General features: G+C 32.7%; 1 protein-coding gene across 1 annotated transcript in view; it reads left to right on the forward strand.

The window, feature by feature from the left end:
• The window catches only part of LOC149490641 (uncharacterized), a 179,363-nt gene that overhangs the window by 8,064 nt on the left and 151,393 nt on the right, over nucleotides 1–19,906 (forward strand). The window contains exon 2 of the mRNA XM_089707034.1: nucleotides 12,023–12,048. The gene's annotated coding sequence lies outside the window, so the exon portion shown is untranslated. The remainder of the gene's footprint in view (nucleotides 1–12,022; nucleotides 12,049–19,906) is intronic.

Raw genomic sequence — 19,906 nt, forward strand, 5'->3', positions numbered from 1 at the left:
GTGCAAATGTATTAGGATAGCAGTATTACTTAAAATTAATATTAATATTATAATTTATACCGGAATTTTTAAAGTATAAAAAGCATGAATTACCTACCTACTGTCAATATGAATGATTAAGTAAAGTTAATTAAAAACTTTGTGAGTAAGTATACGTTTATTAAAATGGTTGGAAACTATTTACTTAATAGCAATTACAAACTTATTATAATGTAGCCAATTATGCTTATATTATGTTTAACCTAAATAGTTAAGTACGAACCTAATCACATAAAACATATTTTTTATTATGTTAAAGATCAAGAAACTTTACACAAATTAAATAATCACCGTCAGCGATATTTTTTTATTAAAATAACACCTTGATATCGTTATAAGCACAATATTATAATAAAAATAGTAACGCGGTGGAACATTGAGGCGAGCGTAAATAGCGAACTATTTTATATTTGCGGTTAATATCTGAACGATCAATTTGCATGGTAATTAGGAGTTTGCTCGCTGTTTTAACACAAATTAGCTTTAATCAAACGAGCGGCTATTTCACCGAAGCTGATATGTAAAATCTGATGGATAGTAAAATTCTATGTGCTTTGCTCTTCCATAATTGGTCGAATACGGTGACTAAATGGTACTAAAAAGGTCAGTTGACTTTTGGTACTTCCTTAATACCACACTAATATAGGATAGGTACCGTAGTAAGTTAATTGGGAGCTTAAATCTGTGTGTAATGTACAACAAATTTAGATATAAGTAGGTACGTGTAGTATGGACCAGATACTAAAATGTATTTTGTATTTACGTTAAGCACCTGCGTAATTTTTTTCAATTTTAAATTGTAGCTATGGAATTTGAAAATAAACTGAAAATATCCGATAATATCACATATATTATAATCTCTTAAAAATATATCTCCAATTTATAAATCAGGGTTATCTTGGACGCGAGACAAATCTCCGAAATGCATCGTCAGAAAAGAAAATACAGAGAACATTCGAGGCTGAGTTCATAGTCATCTAAAATAAATAATATATCTGCAAGAGTAGTTGTTAGCACAACACAGTCGTGGGCCGGAGTGGCAAACTGCGGCTTCCACAAAATGCACCTCCACACCCTCATTACCAATTCATGCCTCATGCGGATGTGCACGAGTCCACTGCAATCAACTAGCTTTTTCTTAGCTTTCAATTTGTTACAGAATACTGGATAAAATCTAAATGCACTGCGCTTATTGGTATTTTGCTAACCGCACCGTTAAATAAGAATTAGCTCGTAAAATTCGTAGAACTTTTACAATGGAGTCACGATTGAAACTCAAATCAGTGGTAAAAACCTAATGGAATGAGAAAACAAAGGTATTGTTTCGTCGTATTTCGAGAATAAAAAACCGTAATCCAAACAAAATTCAACTTGAATTACAAAAGGTAATTCAACAAGTAAGTATTACGAGTGTAAATGTGTACGGGTGGCACGCGATTTGCAAATAAAGCTAGGAAGATATCAAACCAACGTTTGCTACAACATGCGATAAAAGACCTGGGCTGTTTGAAATGGAAATAGCTAATGGATGTCTGAGTTTTTCTATCGGTGACCTATTATGTCTTCGATCAAATCCAATACCTGGTTCCCGGAGAAATTAGAACGTCCAAAGATTAAAGGAATCAGATGTAATGCTTTAATACATTGAACATGAAATATCGACGTATTTATTCCTTGATGTTCTTTTGTGAACGTGATTATTTTTTGGAAATGTAAAGCTTTACACCGCGCTAATATACCTCACGATTCGAGCGGTTTTCATTCGCGCGAAGTATTCTTTCTTATCTCATCGAGTGTATTACTAAAGCCCACCGACATATTATGGATACGGATACACCGTATCGAAAATACCAACACATTTGATAACAAAGGAAAAACACCGAACGACCGACAAGATGTTTTAAAAATACTTTCGCAATCTAGCTACCTGTTCACCTGGGCTGGCCATTCCGGCCTTCCCATAAAGAAGAGGAGACGGGAAGCGCTACGAAGGGTTTATCGTTCCTGAGGGAGCGACCGCCAGCCCGACACTATATCATTGCCACCTCTATACATCTACGTATAAAACACCTTTGTACTCACACATTAAGAACGCAAAACAAGTTAATTTGCGCCGCTCAATTATTGATCCCTTCCCTAAAGCTGTAATTAAATCGATTCAAATATAAATTATTACGGAACAGTTAATCATTTTTCATAAAGTAAACATTATTTTTGGTGCTCGATTTACAGTCAGCGTTGTAATTAGTGAAATTAAGCTCACAATTTTCAACGTGTGTTGCGAAATTTGTTGAATAACGATGCGTTTTTGTACATTATTGTGAAACATTAATCGACAACGGGCTGCTTGTCAATGTATTCGTAATGAAATGCATTCTGTGGTCGCCATCCCGACCGTCACAACGTGCTTGTCCTGTAACAAACAACTATAATGTTGTTATTTCAATATATTGTATCTAACGTAATAGCTGCCACAACAGGGAAATATTATTTGCTATTTATTCTGTTGTTTGTGTCGTTAAGCGAGGAAAACATTTTACGTTAAACTTACAAACAAATATGAAACTGATGAAAATAAACGTTTAAAAACGATGCAATATTAATTTCCATTTTTAGCCGCATCAATGTAATCGCAGGACGCGTTTTATTTTAAAACACGGTATCAAAAGTGACAATGTTTTAAAAAAGAATTGCAAAACAAATTGCCTAGCTGCGAGCTATTGCCGAGATCAGAATTTTTGATTTTTTTTACAACACCGTCGAATCGTTTTATGAGCCAATGGCGTTTTTTATTATATCACAGTATAATATATCGATACGCGAGGAATATTTTCAATTCCGTTAATAAGTTTTGGTCTGTGAGTTGTGTAGTGTGCGACCTCGGTTGTTACAAACCGTATATCTTTGTAGATACATAGCTACATATAAAAGTACCGCGTCTCTTATTACTAGTAACAGGGCCACCGCAAGGCGGGACTTTACTGCTCTCTAGGGATCCTGGAAACACCTGACCTGAGTACATTGATTCTGCATGTACGCTCTACGGGTACACGCCACATACAGCTGTATTTACCTTTGAGAAAATCCAATACACTTCCCGAGCGATATAAATTTTCGGTTGATCCTTTTGCAGTGCACGTTCATTATTATCAACTGGTGTATATAAAAAAGTATCTCTGTATCGTATTTATAAGTAAGGATGAAGATTGAAACCTATTTTAATGAAATTATTAATGCAACTACAATAAATGTTTATTATAAGATTAAATAACATAAAAAATAACATCCAGAAAAACTACTACATATTTTAAGTAATTCTAGTAATAGATTCTAATCTTTTAACATTGCAATTTGAATATATAAACGCTACTTTTTTGTACGTTTATCCCAAGTCATTTTCATAGAAGGACTCCCAATCTACATAATAAGTGAGTTATTTATTCGTGTTCATATGTATAGCTTTCTTGCAAGGGTCCGTGGATACATGAGGGTGAAGTGGTTAGAAAACTTTTGGGTCTTTATTTATTGTTATTGCCTCATTAAGGTACCTTACAAGCGATATCCTACAAATTGCAAATAAATAAACCAACTCGCACACTCGTGGAATCAGTGGATGGAATTACTTTAATTTCCGATGCGTGCCGTACTGTGGTCGTATTTTTATTACGGAACCGTACATTTACTGTGTATTAACGTTAACTGTAAATAAATCCAGGTGATAAATTAACGCGGGAGCTTAACGTTTCTAGAACTATCTACTTGTTAAAAGCTTGTTTAAATAGGTCAATGGATTATCAGTTTTACACGTACGTTTAATATCAATTTATTGCACCAAACCACCTAATGATCATTACTACACTTGACTGTTATTTCTATAAGTTTATCAATATTTTTGCAGCTATTACTTATATTAAAATCATGTTAAATTTTCCATACACAATAAATATGACTATTAACTAAACATAAATCTACCTAAAGTTAATTAAGAACAGTCGAATTGCAATACTGTATACGAAATAATTTGCTGGCAAATAAACACATAATCTATTCCAATAGATATCTAAACATTAACAGTAGCACTAAATTTCCACTCTCTGCACAATTAGGATCGTTCAAATAAAGCTCGCAACTGCACATCCATTGAATCAACTGAATCACGTCTAAAATATCATTAAAACCAGACGTTTAAACCGCGATGCGTTTAGTAACAGTAAATTTCGCTTCACTTTATAGATATACCGAAGGTATTTTGAACTTATTGAGCGCAAATTTTGAAGACCGCAACCCTTTGAATAGTCAATGTCGCGTACCCTTATCTCGCCACAGAAAGGCGACACCACATTACCGGTATTATGCCGCCTCTCGCGCTCTATCGGGTTCCTTCAATATGCGCCCTCACATTGGGTATTAAAGCTGTAAATCCTGTATATGCTTTGAGGTACATGGCGTTTTGAAAGTGCAATTTATATTGTATTGAAAGTTAGTGTGCGTTTACTCGGGGTGCACAATATTTTGTGTCGAGCCAATGTGCCGCGCGACTGTGCCTTGTTGCATGTGCGCTGTGAAACTGCCTTTACATTTTCTTGTCTCCCCGGAGAGAAAATTTAATAAACATAAGTGAAATATTCTCACACAATTTCCCTCGCAAAACGATTAGGTTAGCTTACATTTTTCATAGTTTAACATCTTGTTCTGAAATGAAATATAACCGATTAGAGTCTTCATTAAAGACATAATTTTGAGTAACAAAGTTTAATACCTATGAATTTAAATTGCCACATAATTTTAAATCTTAAAAACTATTAGAAGATTGTTGCAATTTAATACCTGTAAGTAGCTAGAAATAAAAGATCAGATACCATATTTTACGACCGCATTAATATATAGCTGCTCACAGCTACAATTTAACAATAAATTTAAATATAGCCATAATTTACTAGCAAGATACGCCGCAGGAGGATTATAGCTGTTGATTTGTATTTTGTAGTCATGTCAGCATTGTCATAAATTACGTTACGGTAGTAGATAGTTACCTTGTTATTTCGCCTACGTGTTCAATTTAACTCGCTCTTTCGGAGACATATAGCTCGACAATAACCCGAACAATTTGGAAAACATAGGGCACGTTCAATTGCCTCCTATATTTTACTATTCATAAATTTGCCGCCTATAGAGCACACCGGTATAGTTGCAATACCGGTGTTATCTCACACCGGTATTATCTCTATATATATTTTTATGATACCGGATAAAATTTTGTTCCAAAAATGATCTGTTTAGCTTATCTGTGATAACAGTCTTAACTATTTATTCGTCTATTGTTTCGCTATATGCACGTCATTTTCAATCCCCAAACTATTGTAAATCTCCAGCTAATTCGCTTGTTGTGTTTCTCTACAAACATTCAAAAAACATTGCCGCTTCCATCATCAAGTGCATCATTTACCATGTGTAGGTACATAATATATTACGATATGCTATGGCATCTTCGCTATTTGACCGGCTCCATACTGCCTCTATGGAGGCAGTATGGAGCCGGTCAAATAGCGAAGCTCGAAATAATGGCTGTGTTCAGTTCGCGTGTCACAGGTGTATTGAAGCGAACTACTCGTGAGCCGATATCGCAATTCGCAAACCGAGCCTGTCAGTTTACTGCACCCCGGGGATCTACGCTCCCATATAATTATGAATACTGTTGTCTGCCCGTGTACGGCCATAAAGCAATATGTATTTTCTAGGAATAAAAATATACCAACAATGTGGGCGAACAAGTTTTCGTACGGTGCGATACGATCTAACAGAATTTAAGGTAATGTAGTACAATGGAAGGTTCATTAGTCTTAACTGTATTATAAACATTAGAATTACCTTAGCTACTAACCACAATTTTGCCATATTGGTATATATATTTCATATTGTTATTTACATTATAAAAATATCATCTTTACCTATTGAAACAGTGTAACCTTATCTGTACACTGTACATTGTACCTCATACAATTAATGACTACCTTTTTATACACTGTTATTGATTGATTTTACTACCAAACATTAAAAGGTCAATAATCCCCCATTTAATATAAACAGTATATTATAACACTGTGTGAACATTTTCATGTTTATATTTTAAACAATCATGTCATATTTTCCTGCTCTGAAAATGTAAATGAACACGAAATATCTTTAACGCTGTGTTACACATGTGATTACGTATTTGCTGGTAGATATTACATTTTAGTTTAATTATTATTTTAGTAAGTGTACTAAGTAATATGGTAGGTATGTTTTTAAAGTTAGATTCCCATATTATATTGAGAGGATATGTCAGAATATAATACATAATATACACTTACCACAAAAAACAAATACGCGAAGCCTAGTATTATTGTAAACAATAATTAATGATTAATGAACAATAATAATGTAATGCTGAAACTTTAACCGAAAAATTTGTTTACAAATTATATTCGTAAATCAAGCGCGTCTAACACGTAAACGTTGATGACGCGTAACGATATAATATCCTGTTTAAACATCAAAATTCAAAAACTCATCGGCGATAATGTCGATACGAGGAGCAAGGGTCAATCCGTTCAACGTACCGAGAGGGTTGAGTGAAGCGGACGGAGTCAGATCAAGCGATCTGTTTTTATTTACATGTAATTAGCTCCGTGTCAGTGATCGACGGAGACAGACGTCCGCGACCTAATCCATTCTCTTCTGTTTATGTTTCCGAATGCCTTCGTTTAATTTAGACTCTTTAAATAAGCCCAAATAGTTCGCAGATTATATTTCTAATAAACTAATGCAAAAGTTGTTTGTTATTTTCGTAGAACCGCTGAAATTCGGTTTATCGATAAATACATGAAGTAGGTGAGGATATTTGTATGAAGAACGGCTATCGGGAAAACCCCACAAATATATTATTGTAAGTGACCTACTTCCTTAGCTGTGGTTTACATTTTAATGGAGGAAAAGTTATTCTTTATTATTCAAGAATCTTTATGCTTGATATTGAATAGCTTACCTAATTCAAGGATTATGCGAGTAAATCGAATTTTATAATAGCTGTATCTGGATCAAATAACATCCCATGTTAAGTGACAAGATTTTTTTGTGATATCTTATTTATTAATTTCTGATATAAAGTGATATTAACAGATAAAAACCTTACTTCCTATTAAAAATATTTTAACGTTTTGAATTTAATCTTTAGTTTGGTAGGTATGACAAGAAATGTGGACGAAATGAAGTTTATATCAATTCACTGCAGAGCAATGATAACACTCAGTTTGGCCTTTCAGTGCACACATCACGTAATGAATTCATTTACCTAGAAATTCACAAGACTAGCACTGCACACAAGTTATATCCGGATACAAAATTATTTTCTTGTGAATTTATTTTCAAAGGAGTCAATATATATATATTTTTAAGATATATAATGAAGATTAATTCCACGAATGCCATAAATACGAAAATTTTCATGTTAAGATTTAATTGTGTTTCAATGTCTCACCAAATTATCAAGATTAGTAGTAGCAATGTAATTTTAATATACATACATGTTTGTACAAATCATTAACTAAAGCTTTAGCAGCTTTCATTATAATAATTGTCAGCCTATAAATAATTTACTAATAATTATTATTGTATTCAATAATTACAATAGAATATAAAAGCATTCCATTATGCCACATATAGCAAACAGTCGGTTAATAAAATTATGATATTCGTTAGCGCGATTGTTTCATGCAGGATGGACAATGCTTACTCAAATTGCTTTGGAATATACAAAAGGGTAATAACAATAGAATAATATTGTTCGCTTGGACGTAAGAGCACAAAGCAGACCACAGCACAGTAATACATTCAATGTATCACTGTACTTGTACTCTTATCTCTCCACGTGAAACCGCGCCAATCCGTTACCGATATTTAGGCAAAATACAAATTCTGCCCGGCAAATTCAAATTTAAACCGTATTCTGAACTCTTCTAAGTCTAGTTTCATGAAAATAGTGTTAAACTTTACTACGTTTTACTTCGGATAATCCCCGTGATATTGGAAGGCCCGTCGTTGCATTCAGTGGGCTGCACAAAATTTTCTATAAGGATAAAAGCAAACAAGATAGCCATCGAACTAATGTTAAAGCTGAGCTGCTATAAAATGCAACGTTATATACTTAAAGGACAGTGATCTGAATAAAACGTTGGAAAAAGTGGCAATATTGGAAAATTTTATGCGAGGTAGGAGAATTTCAATAGACAGCGTGTGATGTTTTTTCTTTGTACTTGACGTAAACAAAAAGTGTGAAAGCTCCTCAGAAAGCTTTCACATTTGATATAGGTACTTCGATTTGATCGCGTTATAATAGTTTGAGATATCTTTATGTTTAGCTATAGTTTTTAAAATTGAGTTTTAACTATCACTGTATTCATTTCTTGTTGTAATTATCATGTTTCTATGTTTGATAGTTTTCAAAGTGGAAATTTTCCCGCATTTTAATCAATAAGTATTTGTTATGTATTAGATGGAATATTTTACACTATTATGAACTTTAGTTATATTTACACAAAACAATATCTTAAATAGCTCCCATCCTTTAAATACTATAATATATTAACTCTCCTAATAAAATAATTCACAGCCACTGTACTACTCAAATAATTACGAGTACGTTTGTACAATTCTCATTCATGTATTATGCAGTTCAAACGACCTGTATGTGCATGTAATATTAATAAAGCGAACAGTATTTTAGTGTAACAATAGAAGTTTTTGGCAAGTAATAAGTAGGATGGCGACCATACGGCGGGCCGTGCCCTCGCTGCAATTGCTAAAATGTTTCCCTTTTTGGCATTCTTTCAACTTAGTTAATGTACACAAAACAACACTGTGAACACTGTGATACGGGGCCACACCGATTTGTTTTATTTTTTCTACCACTCTCCCACTTCCATGTATGTGCTATATCGAATATGCAATTAAAAAACATGAAAATTTGACAAATTTTTAAATAACAAAGCAAATCTAGTTTCAATTTGGCAATTGGAAGTTGTAAAAACACCATTGACCGTAGTTAATTATACTAATAATATTAAAAGGACTAAATTAACTGATTGATGAAAGACGTTGAATTTATTTACTGCATTTCATCTTATTTCATCAAGCAAGGATACTTAATAGCTTATTTCCCCGCCTCGCTTGCATCTTTGACTAATTATTTGCAATTCTTCAGTGAACGTCTATTAGTTACAAATAAATCACGTGTTTTAATACAGAAGATAATTTATAATAACACTGAGAGATATATTTTAGAGAGATTCTAGAGAGATATTTTAATTTAAAAAATTGTAAATTTCATCCATCTATTTTTAACATTTCATTATAATCTGAAAATCCTTACATAGGATGAAAATTCTATAATAAGAAATAAAAAAAATCATAACCTTGATAAGGAAAATTTGCTTGTGTATAAAAGCGGAAAATGAAAGGTCAAATGTGAGTCGATGCGTAGGTGCAGTCTATTTCTGTGGTCATTCATGAAATTCTATTTAGGTATCAATACCGAGCGACACACACACCCACTCATATAGAAGATAATATTTCCTAGTACACTTTACATGTGTAATATATACCGCTGCATATAAAACAGATAAGCCGTGGACTGAAATATAAATATAAAGCTTTGTTAAACTGCAAATACGGCGCAGTGTACTGTAGTATTCATTAATTTTATTTTCGGAGCTAAACTGCTGGCGTTTGTAAATTTTACTCGCTACTTTCTATGTTTGTGGAGGAATTAAAATATTTGAAAAGTTCTGTTAATTACATGCTGTATGCACAATACTGTTCCCTTCTTGTGTTTATAGGAAACATGTGTTTCATTACATAGTATAGTAATTTAAGTTCTAAATAAATAGAATAAAATGACGAGAAATGTTCTTTTAATTACTATCTAATAAATTAATTCAATACTAAGTCATAACTCGTACGTCTTATCTTGTTACTGTTTTTTTATCTTTAAGCATTATTGGCTTTTCGATATAAAATTTGGTCGATTCGATTAGTCCTGTTAACATTTTATTAAAATAAAGAATGAAGACGATGAAGCAGTTTCCGGCATCAAATCTCACGTTTCAATGAAAGTTTCGATATTGTCGGGGAAGCATTATTTTTTATAATACAATATATTGTATTGTGCAATTTTAGAATAGGTACTCTACTTCGAGTATTCTAAGCATCCGTTTTTACAGCCGCGTTCAAAAGCTCCAATAAAAATTTATTCGCAAACTATGTCTCAATTACAAACCTCATTAATCAAAGTATCATTCGTCACCTGAAGAGTGTATGTTTAATAGGAATTGTCAGTCAACTATCAGAGGCACGGCTGATAATTCACCCTTGACGTCGCAGTCGCTATCGCGGCGTGGTCAAACTGAAAACACTTAGCTGTGACACACCACCCGGCCCCCCAACATGTCTACCAAGTACCATAGCCTGTTATTTAAATTCCCTATTTACATAGTTCACTGCACCTTTTGTTCATGTGTTCTATGGTGTATGCAAAGTTTGATACAGTTTTGTTAATGTTATTAATATACTGCTTATCTAATATCTAAACGAATTAAAGCAGTATCGAAACGCTTTTGTTGTCTTATCAAGTCACAAATAGTGATTTTGTAGATGACGCAAACTCCTTAAAATATCGATGTTAAATAACACAAAATGCCTTTAAAGACGTAATCAAAGAAATAAAGAAAAACGAAATAAGAGGATTATTAAAAGCAAAAGAAAATCCATTAACTTTGTTATAACAATAAAACAGAAGGTTTTGTGGTAAGGGTCACGATTATTTATTAGAGTGCGTAATAGTCGGAAGCAGGAACGCTTTATTTACACTTCTCACCTGAATAGTTCCATGAAAGGGAGCAATTAATTCACTCAGTCTAGTCACGAAAATTTTTCATTTTAATTAAAGCTCCGACCGGAGGATCGTCGGCTAATTAACCCATTAAAACACAGACTCTCCTTTCATTTTATCTTTTTTCCTCTAACGTTCACTTTCTTGCGATTTTCGAAATGAAAATGAAAATAGGAATGAGCCGGGAACGGATAAAACCTCGCAGTGCATCGCTAACCCAGTTGCTTTTGTGTTACTCAAATTACCCCATTACTGTTTGACAAATCCAGGTCTATTCTCTCGGCTTTCCGTCATTAAAAGGGGATAAAAATTCACAATTTGCCAGATTAAAACGACCCTTTACAACATTGATTTCTTCAAGATAAAGTCGAGTACTTAATTCTGTTAAACAGATGAAAGGAGTTGTGAAATGAAATGAAATTACTTCGAGAAACAACTAAGTATCAAGGAACGTTTCAAATTAAGAAATTCTAGGCAGCGTCTTCACTTAATTATGGCATTAAATTTTTGTAACCGTCCCGATTATTTAATAAAACGCGATGAAAACTTTAACGATACAACTTATACACATTCATTTTTTAAAGAGAAAACTTCTGACAATATTGCAATCGGAACGAGAGCACTAACATCTAGCCAATATGAATTAGGCTTTTTGAGGGATGTTTTTATTTTACTGGAAAATATATAAAAAAAGGTTTTGTTGGAAATGCGAACTGAAACTTGTTGCCGTCATAAAAGCGGGCGACGAAACTCCCTAGACAATGGCACATGTCAGTCGAGATAAGGCTGCGTGTACAAAGCGAGTGCCTACGAGTACAGTCAACAAGACAAGCGGGTAAAGCTGCGATCATCTGAATGACGAAGCAATTACGTGCATTCAACCCGGAGCGCAGTCAGTCGCGGCAAGTGGTGAGATTGGTTTCAATAAAAGCGCAGTCCCTCCCCCATGTTTTTCTTTCATCGCTCAACTATAAATGGTGTTGTTCACTGCGAACAGTGTAATTACTTAGTCTTAATAAGCCCTGTGTATTACATGATTTTTTTTTACTGTTACAGGTACTAAAAAGAAGTCCATTGCAAAGGTAAGGTCCCTAGCATTAATTTCACTATAGCATTCATTCCACACACTTTCCGTGATTTTTATTTTAATCGCATTAAGAGGGTTTAAAAGCCGAAATACTCGGTGAAATACTTAAATAAAATGATAACAATTAATAATTACTTGAAACGCTCGTAAAAATCATCAAAGGCGTAAATTATCGCGAAACGAGAGGGGCTTAAAATGGTTCGCGGCACGTGCCAGCTCGCCGAAGAAATACCAACGTCCGGCCGATCATTAAAGTCTACTCGAAATATGCCTGCGGCTGCGTTGATTAATCATCTACTCGTGATTAATAACTTTGGGAAAAAAGCATGGAGTTTTCAATTTTGCCGTCTGCACTCCTTATTGAAAATACTACTTAAATCTCAATGAGATTTGTTTGTATCTCGTGAAAAGGCATAATTTTTTGCAATTCGAACAACGATAGCTGTTAAATATCAAGCGACAGAACGTGAATCAGATCCAATACAAAATAATGACGGCAATCGCATCTGAACGACATTCGTTTGTAAACACGGTTACGAGGTTGTTAAGCGTAGAACATACTCTAACTGATTGCATCGTTCATTGAGTCGTTTGACGAACGAGCTCGCGCCTACAATTTATGTCCAAATAAGCTGTTACTCATATTACGGGGGGAGTTTTAAATGTCGCTTTTTTAAGATGAATAATTCACATCAAGCGCAACCCGCCAAGTGACTCATTGTCGGCGAATTTAATACGTTGAGTGCACGGTGCACCTATTTTACAGCAGTTTTAAATGTCCCCGAGATTGATTACACGGATTGGGTAGCTAATGTCGGGATTGCATTAATTTATCACGTCCGTTTATATTCAAAGTTTAAACTGAACACACTGTTACTTGTATTAACGAACTTTACAAATAGGTGTATTTATAACAATGTTGCAAACTTGCTACGATTAAGTAGGAAATATGACGAGACTGGATGCTCCACGGTCGGCTAATAATTATAATAATTACGTAAGTTTAACGTATTCAACATGACATTAACGTACTCTATAGACATTTATCTGAGTTTGTGATGTATCTCTAGGGAGAGATGGTGTAGATTGTATCAAATATTCTGCCTTAGCTGCATTGCAGTTGACACAAATTAAAAATAAGAATAAAGAATGAGTAGTCGGAGAAAATACAACATCAAATATTATTAGATTGTAAAAAAAAAATCTTCATATTTTGTGAGATAAAAGTTCCTTAGTCTTACGAATATTTTCCCCGCTCGAAGGAAGCTCCTAAAATTCCGCCAAGAAACATATAAAACTCCATGTTTCATGTAGACGCAGCACCATTTGGCCGAATAGGTTCGACCACTGTAAAATATTCCCAGGAATCACAAAGAACCGAGCTAGTACCTTGTAAAAGTGCCGTTTGGTTGTTTACGGTGGACGGGGCAAATTACAACACATCGTAGTTCGTAGCTACATCATACGAGAACCTTACGTTCTACGGATATGAAAGCGTTGACTCATTTTGTTACATTGTAGCCGAACTAGGTGATAACATAGGTTTTCATTAAGTGTGCTTTTAATGAAGCTTCACACATTAAGTTGGTACAAATTAATGTGGTATTAAGTTCTTATATGGTTTAAGATTTATTTGATACGTTCTCCATTTTTAATTTTTATCTTAGACCACATCTCAGCTTAAGGGGGCGCATAAAGCAAAATAACCAATCTTCTATTAGATGATACGTGTAATATGCAAGACCAAATCTAAAAAATAAAATATATATCAAACTAGATGATATGTTAAACGATTCTGTTTAATCAAAAACATAAAATATTAAAATTTACTCGATAAAAAAAAATCACCAAGTTAGCTCTAATTTTCACACTTTTACGTTTTCTACTTGACATGGTAATACTTATTATGATTTTTTTTTCATAAACAATTATATTAAAACATTTGCAAGATATTTGTCAGAGCATTTTGTGTAATTACTTTTAGTTTTGGTTTTATCTGCGATAAACCACTTTTATCGTGACAAAATCAAACGTTTATCTCGAGAAAAAAAGAGCGCCAAAAGTGGTTTATCGCAGATAAAACCAAAACTAAAAGTAATTACACAAAATGCTCTGACAAATATCTTGCAAATGTTTTAATATAATTGTTTATGAAAAAAAATCATAATAAGTATTACCATGTCAAGTAGAAAACGTAAAAGTGTGAAAAATAGAGCTAACTTGGTGATTTTTTTTTATCGAGTAAATTTTAATATTTTATGTTTTTGATTAAACAGAATCGTTGAACATATCATCTAGTTTGATATATATTTTATTTTTTAGATTTGGTCTTGCATATTACACGTATCATCTAATAGAAGATTGGTTATTTTGCTTTATGCGCCACCTTAACATCAGGCGAGATTATGGTCAAGCGCTTCCCTATTACCAATAATAAAAAAATACCCTGTTTTGTTTCCTTCGTCATGATACCTTCTTCTCGATTAGGTAAATCTTCAATGCTTGTATGATATCATCCGTCTTTATCACAATAACTTTATAGGATAGACAAATAACATTCCAATGATAAATATTTAATCCTCAATTGACAATATTTATTCCTCTTTCTCAAGTAACCGGGTGATATTGCGCGTTGTCTGCGAGATATCAAGTTTAATTATGATAATACCTACAAGAAAACATACTCAACAAAACATAATGCAGTTTATGTTAACATCAGATCCTCGAAATTAACTAGAAAATATAATGCGGTGCGAGTGCCCGCGCTTCTTAGCTACAAAATGTACATAATTAGAAAAGTTTTTACGAGCCGAGCTCCGGCAAGTCGTCGGTTGTCACAGCCTGACACGGCCCCTTATGTCCGGATGCGGATTATAATTTCACCGAACAAATTATTTACAAATTGTTATTAATAGTACCGTTGTATCTATTTCTGGAATCTTCCATCTCCACTCAATTTTTCATCAACGTAAAAATTATACGTAATGCTTTTTCTGCGTGAAATGTTTATTAATTATTATCACGTATGCAAGGTAAATGAAGATGTTTAATCAATTTAATAATTTGAATATAGTCCAAAATGTTGTTTATTTGTTAGACGAAATTGATTTATTTGATAATATATTTAGAGTATAATTGCATTTCAGTGCGAAAGTGACTAAGTAGCTTTATGAATTTCAGCCCGTTCGTAGAATCATTAACATTGTGAAAAACGAACATCCGCATAATGTTATGAGACTTTAAAATTAGACGAGACAGTTACAAAGTTCCAAAGAAGTTTGTAATCTCGTGTTATAAAAATAATTGCAATTTTTGGCACGACACCGCGTCAACGCGCATTCCTTGCCTAAATGAGTGTAATTACAAAAGTTTTTATTACTAACTGCGCGCCAAAATCGCTTTCTACGATCGTATTCCGACCATTCCGCCGACATGGATGCTATGCCAATGTCTTTCGGAGTTATGCATTTTGTAAAGATAGTCTAAAGTGCAACAATTTTACTGTTTCAATTGATAAAAAGATCGACTCATACTTAAGTGATAGTAATCTTCTTAACGCATTATATCGCAAATGTCAGAGAAGCTATGTATCCAAATTGGCAATACCCCACATAAAAACAAATATCAGTCGTTCCATAATTTAAGGACGTTGGTTAAAAGTATGAATTATTCCCTTAATACAATTACCGAGGAGCGTATCTACTTACTGCTACAAATGCTGGAATATATTAAGAGCGGGCGAGTGGCTTGCATATGCAGTGATGTCGCGATATGTCCCCGTGATGTATGCGACGCTAACTCGCGTGTTCCTTCTTGCTTAACACCGTGAACACTCGCACGACATAAATTTCAACTTAAACCCACAACTTTGGTTTAGAAATGTGTGGAATTCACAGAATGAAGTTTTTACAACTCCACCTACCTACATTTTCACCCGCTAACTCCTTAAATTATTACGTTTCGCTGCTCCTTTCCAAAAGTATGTATGTATTTGTAAGATTTGTAAGTTTTCTAATAATGTTTTGCTGTTGGGATGTATAGAAATGTTCAAACTTTGTTAACAATTTCTATTATAAAATGTGTTTATAGGTATATTCTCTTTCCTGTATAAGCAACTGACCAATGACCTATCAATATTACCCTATAAGATGCGGTTTTCCCAAAGGCACATACTAACTCACAAGTAATATCCTTAATTCACTGAAATAACTTTAATATCATAAAGGTGATAGCAGCTATATTCCCTTTTTAAAAATTAGCTATTTGTATACTTTAATTCGAAGAGAAATATTATTACCATGGAACAAAATAAGCATTTAAAATGCAGCTATTGACGCTGTGTGTATCGCAATCCACCGAGCCGAGGCATTTACTTTTATCGGTCTTGAACGATCTCGATTAAAAATAGAGAAAAAATTTTAATAAATTTTCCTGGCAATGATTAAAAGTGAAGGGGAATGAAGGAGGTTCCTGGGAAGGCGGAAAATCGTGGGAGCGGGGAAGCGTGAGCGGTTTCAAGACATTTACATCTTTTTGAATGAAACCACGTTATCAATATTGCATCGAGTTTCATGAGAATTATTGTAAATAAATGAACGTTCAGCGTAATATTATACCTTTAAGCTTTATGATAATTCAAAAGACTCGAATTCATAGAATGAAATCTTATTACTTACGGCTCTAATAGAGGCTCTAGTCCCAAGAGGAAAAGTTCCATTAACTATTTAAAATATTGTATACTTTAGGGGCTAAATTAAATGAGAAGAAAATTATTACACTCAAAATATAAAATTTAGGAGAGAAATCCTATCTGAAAAAGATAACTTAATTATTTTTGTTAAATGAACGGCGAAACCGTTAATTAAACTGTATTTCAGACAATTAATCAGGAAACCTAATTCCTGTGATAATGAAATACATTAACGGATAAAAGATTAATAACGAGTTGCTACCGATAAAATGAAAAAAGGATCATTCTATTTCTGTACAATAGTTGCTTGCTTTTGCTCTCGGCTTCTCTGAAGCACTGTAATATTAAAACTTTAACTTGATAAAAGTTAACAATTGTCACAATAATACTGCTACTTATTTCATTCTTCGTCGTAAATGTTTTATTGCGAAGATTTTGTTTTTAATTTCTGCTTCTAGATTTATTTACCTCCTTTAAAAATTATATATTTAAAGCAGCTGTTGGAAATAATGTACCTATTTATATAATATTCGCGAAATATATGATTTTGTTGCGATTCATATTATACTTGTATAACATGTTATTGCGTCAGATTCTATCTATTTGTTGTATGGTCGCTAAATCTTCGAATATACGATTTAGATAAGATCGAATATAATGTTGAGATATTTTAAGGAATAATACGTGTTCGATATTCGTAGACAAACGAATAACAAATAGTAAAACAGAGTGTATAAATAATATGATAATACAAAATCTGTAATATCAAGTTGAAATTACGCTTATTCGATCAAATTAAAGTAAAAGCACTAATAATGTGAACTCTATCAATAAAAAAGTTAAAACTATCATTAAATGTGCTTACACGTGTTATTTTTCAATACCTTACGTGGAAACCAAAAATTCAGCACGCGTATTGGTTCCTTGATTTCGAGGAAAGACGCCGTCGTAGCAACTTTCGCAGCCAGCGCGCGCCGCAATATGTATGATAAATAAATTGCTATCCAATATCAAATGGAACGATACCGGTGAAATGTACAAAGGGTTCACTTATATTACTAAGCCCATGCATGGATATTTCTTTCCTTAGCTTATGACTGCATTCCTTTTTTAACATGTGCGCAATATTACTTTCAAGATAGACGGATTATTTTAATTGATGCATGTACTCTATTATATACCTTCTTCGAATCTCTATAAAATATTTGAATGGCTTATTGTGTAGACCGAATATTATGTTCCACGTCATTCTTTGTTGTAAGCAGAAAAATTCTAAACTGAAAACGATTCTAAGCTTTAGTCTAGACATTTTTATAAACTTGATAACTTTTTTTGGAATAATAACTATTGTAGCCCAAAATGTTACATAAGCTCCTAAGACCATTTAAGTTTAAAATAAATCCACATATTAACGTTTAACATCAATATGTATATAATAGCGATACAATTATCGCTCATACAACAACATAGTTGTATCATTTGATCAAGTTTACAAATAAATACCAAGAAATATAAATTCAACAATGTAGAATTACTACAGTAGGAGCTTCGTATATATTATAACGTTTATTATGCATGATAATATTATATAAAGAACGTGGAAAGAACAGCAAAAGTCAATCTCAAGATTCTCCGATAGAATGAGAGTCAAATGTTGCGTGGAATAAGGTTCTTGTTACATGTACAAATTGTAGTTCATATACACGCGTGGGGTGTATGGAATATTTCTTTATATCGTTTGCAATAATTTCATACTCACATCGCCATAATTTTTTATTATCTTGCGATATTATTTAAGGGTTTGAGGATTTATATATTACTATTATATCCAAGCGGAAATCTCGGGGTTTATTTTTAAAGGATGATGAAAAATTATTTTTGTTATAGATTAGAATATAATATATTATTGGTAGAGGTTCTAACTAGAGTGGGATATCTTAGATGCTAAAAAGATGATGCAATTGTTTTTGGGTCGCATCAAAAGTTTATAATATCACAAAAAGATAATTATTATCTTCCTTTTATTTCTCTTCATGAAAAGAAGTACTCTTTATCTAAGACGTATTATAAACAAATAATGTATTTGTTTATATTGGGATTATGGGTGGTGGTGTGATTAATTTTCACAAAATAATTTAAGAACTTTGTTGTTTTAATATTATCACTTTATTTAACTTCAAATAGAGTACCGAAGGTATGTCTTAACACTTTGAAGGTATAAAATGAACTGACTCTTAAAGCTAAAAGATTTAAGGGTGCGTATAAAGCAAAATTACCAATCTTCTATTAGATGATACGTGTAATATTCAAGACCAAATCTAAAAAATAAAATATATATCAAACTAGATGATATGTTCAACGATTCTGTTTAATCAAAAACATAAAATATTAAAATTTACTCGATAAAAAAAAATCACCAAGTTAGCTCTAATTTTCACACTTTTACGTTTTCTACTTGACATGGTAATACTTATTATGATTTTTTTTTCATAAACAATTATATTAAAACATTTGCAAGATATTTGTCAGAGCATTTTGGGTAATTACTTTTAGTTTTGGTTTTATCTGCGATAAACCACTTTTATCGTGACAAAACCAAACATTTATCTCGAGAAAAAAAGAGCGCCGAAATAAATAATACACTTGAAAATGTCGAAATAAATTATAGCTTTAAAAAAAAGGAGAAACTTTTGTTTATAAACTCAATATTTCAACAGTTTAATATTAGAAGCATTAAGTATACGTCTATATATAAAAATAATATCAAAAAAATGTTTCAATAATTTGAAACACTTGAAAGAGTATATAATTTGAACAACAATAAGGGACCGCATTGTTTTCTTAGTATTCATTGAAATTTATCTTAACAATAGCCAATCTCTCGGTATTTACCTCTAGTATCAACCATAATAAGTATTAGGTGGTAGGCAGCTTGTACACCGTAATTCCAAAGTCTTATAAACGTTGGGTTTCTTTATAATATTTTGCTCATCCATTTACTTACCTGACAATTTGTTAACTTGTCTTTTAATTTTAAAACATATTTTTTAAATACTAAATTTTTCGCGAGAATTTAAGAGCGTAGGTTGCTTATTTAACTGTCATTGTTGTATGTATATTAATAACTTAAGTATTTAGACATCTTAAATGAAAAGACCTTTTA

The sequence above is a fragment of the Colias philodice genome, chromosome 2 (genome assembly GCF_061535455.1).
Source record: "Colias philodice isolate Cphi_HAF_F1 chromosome 2, ilColPhil1 Martin Lab GWU primary, whole genome shotgun sequence".
NCBI classification, from domain to species: Eukaryota; Metazoa; Arthropoda; class Insecta; order Lepidoptera; family Pieridae; genus Colias; species Colias philodice.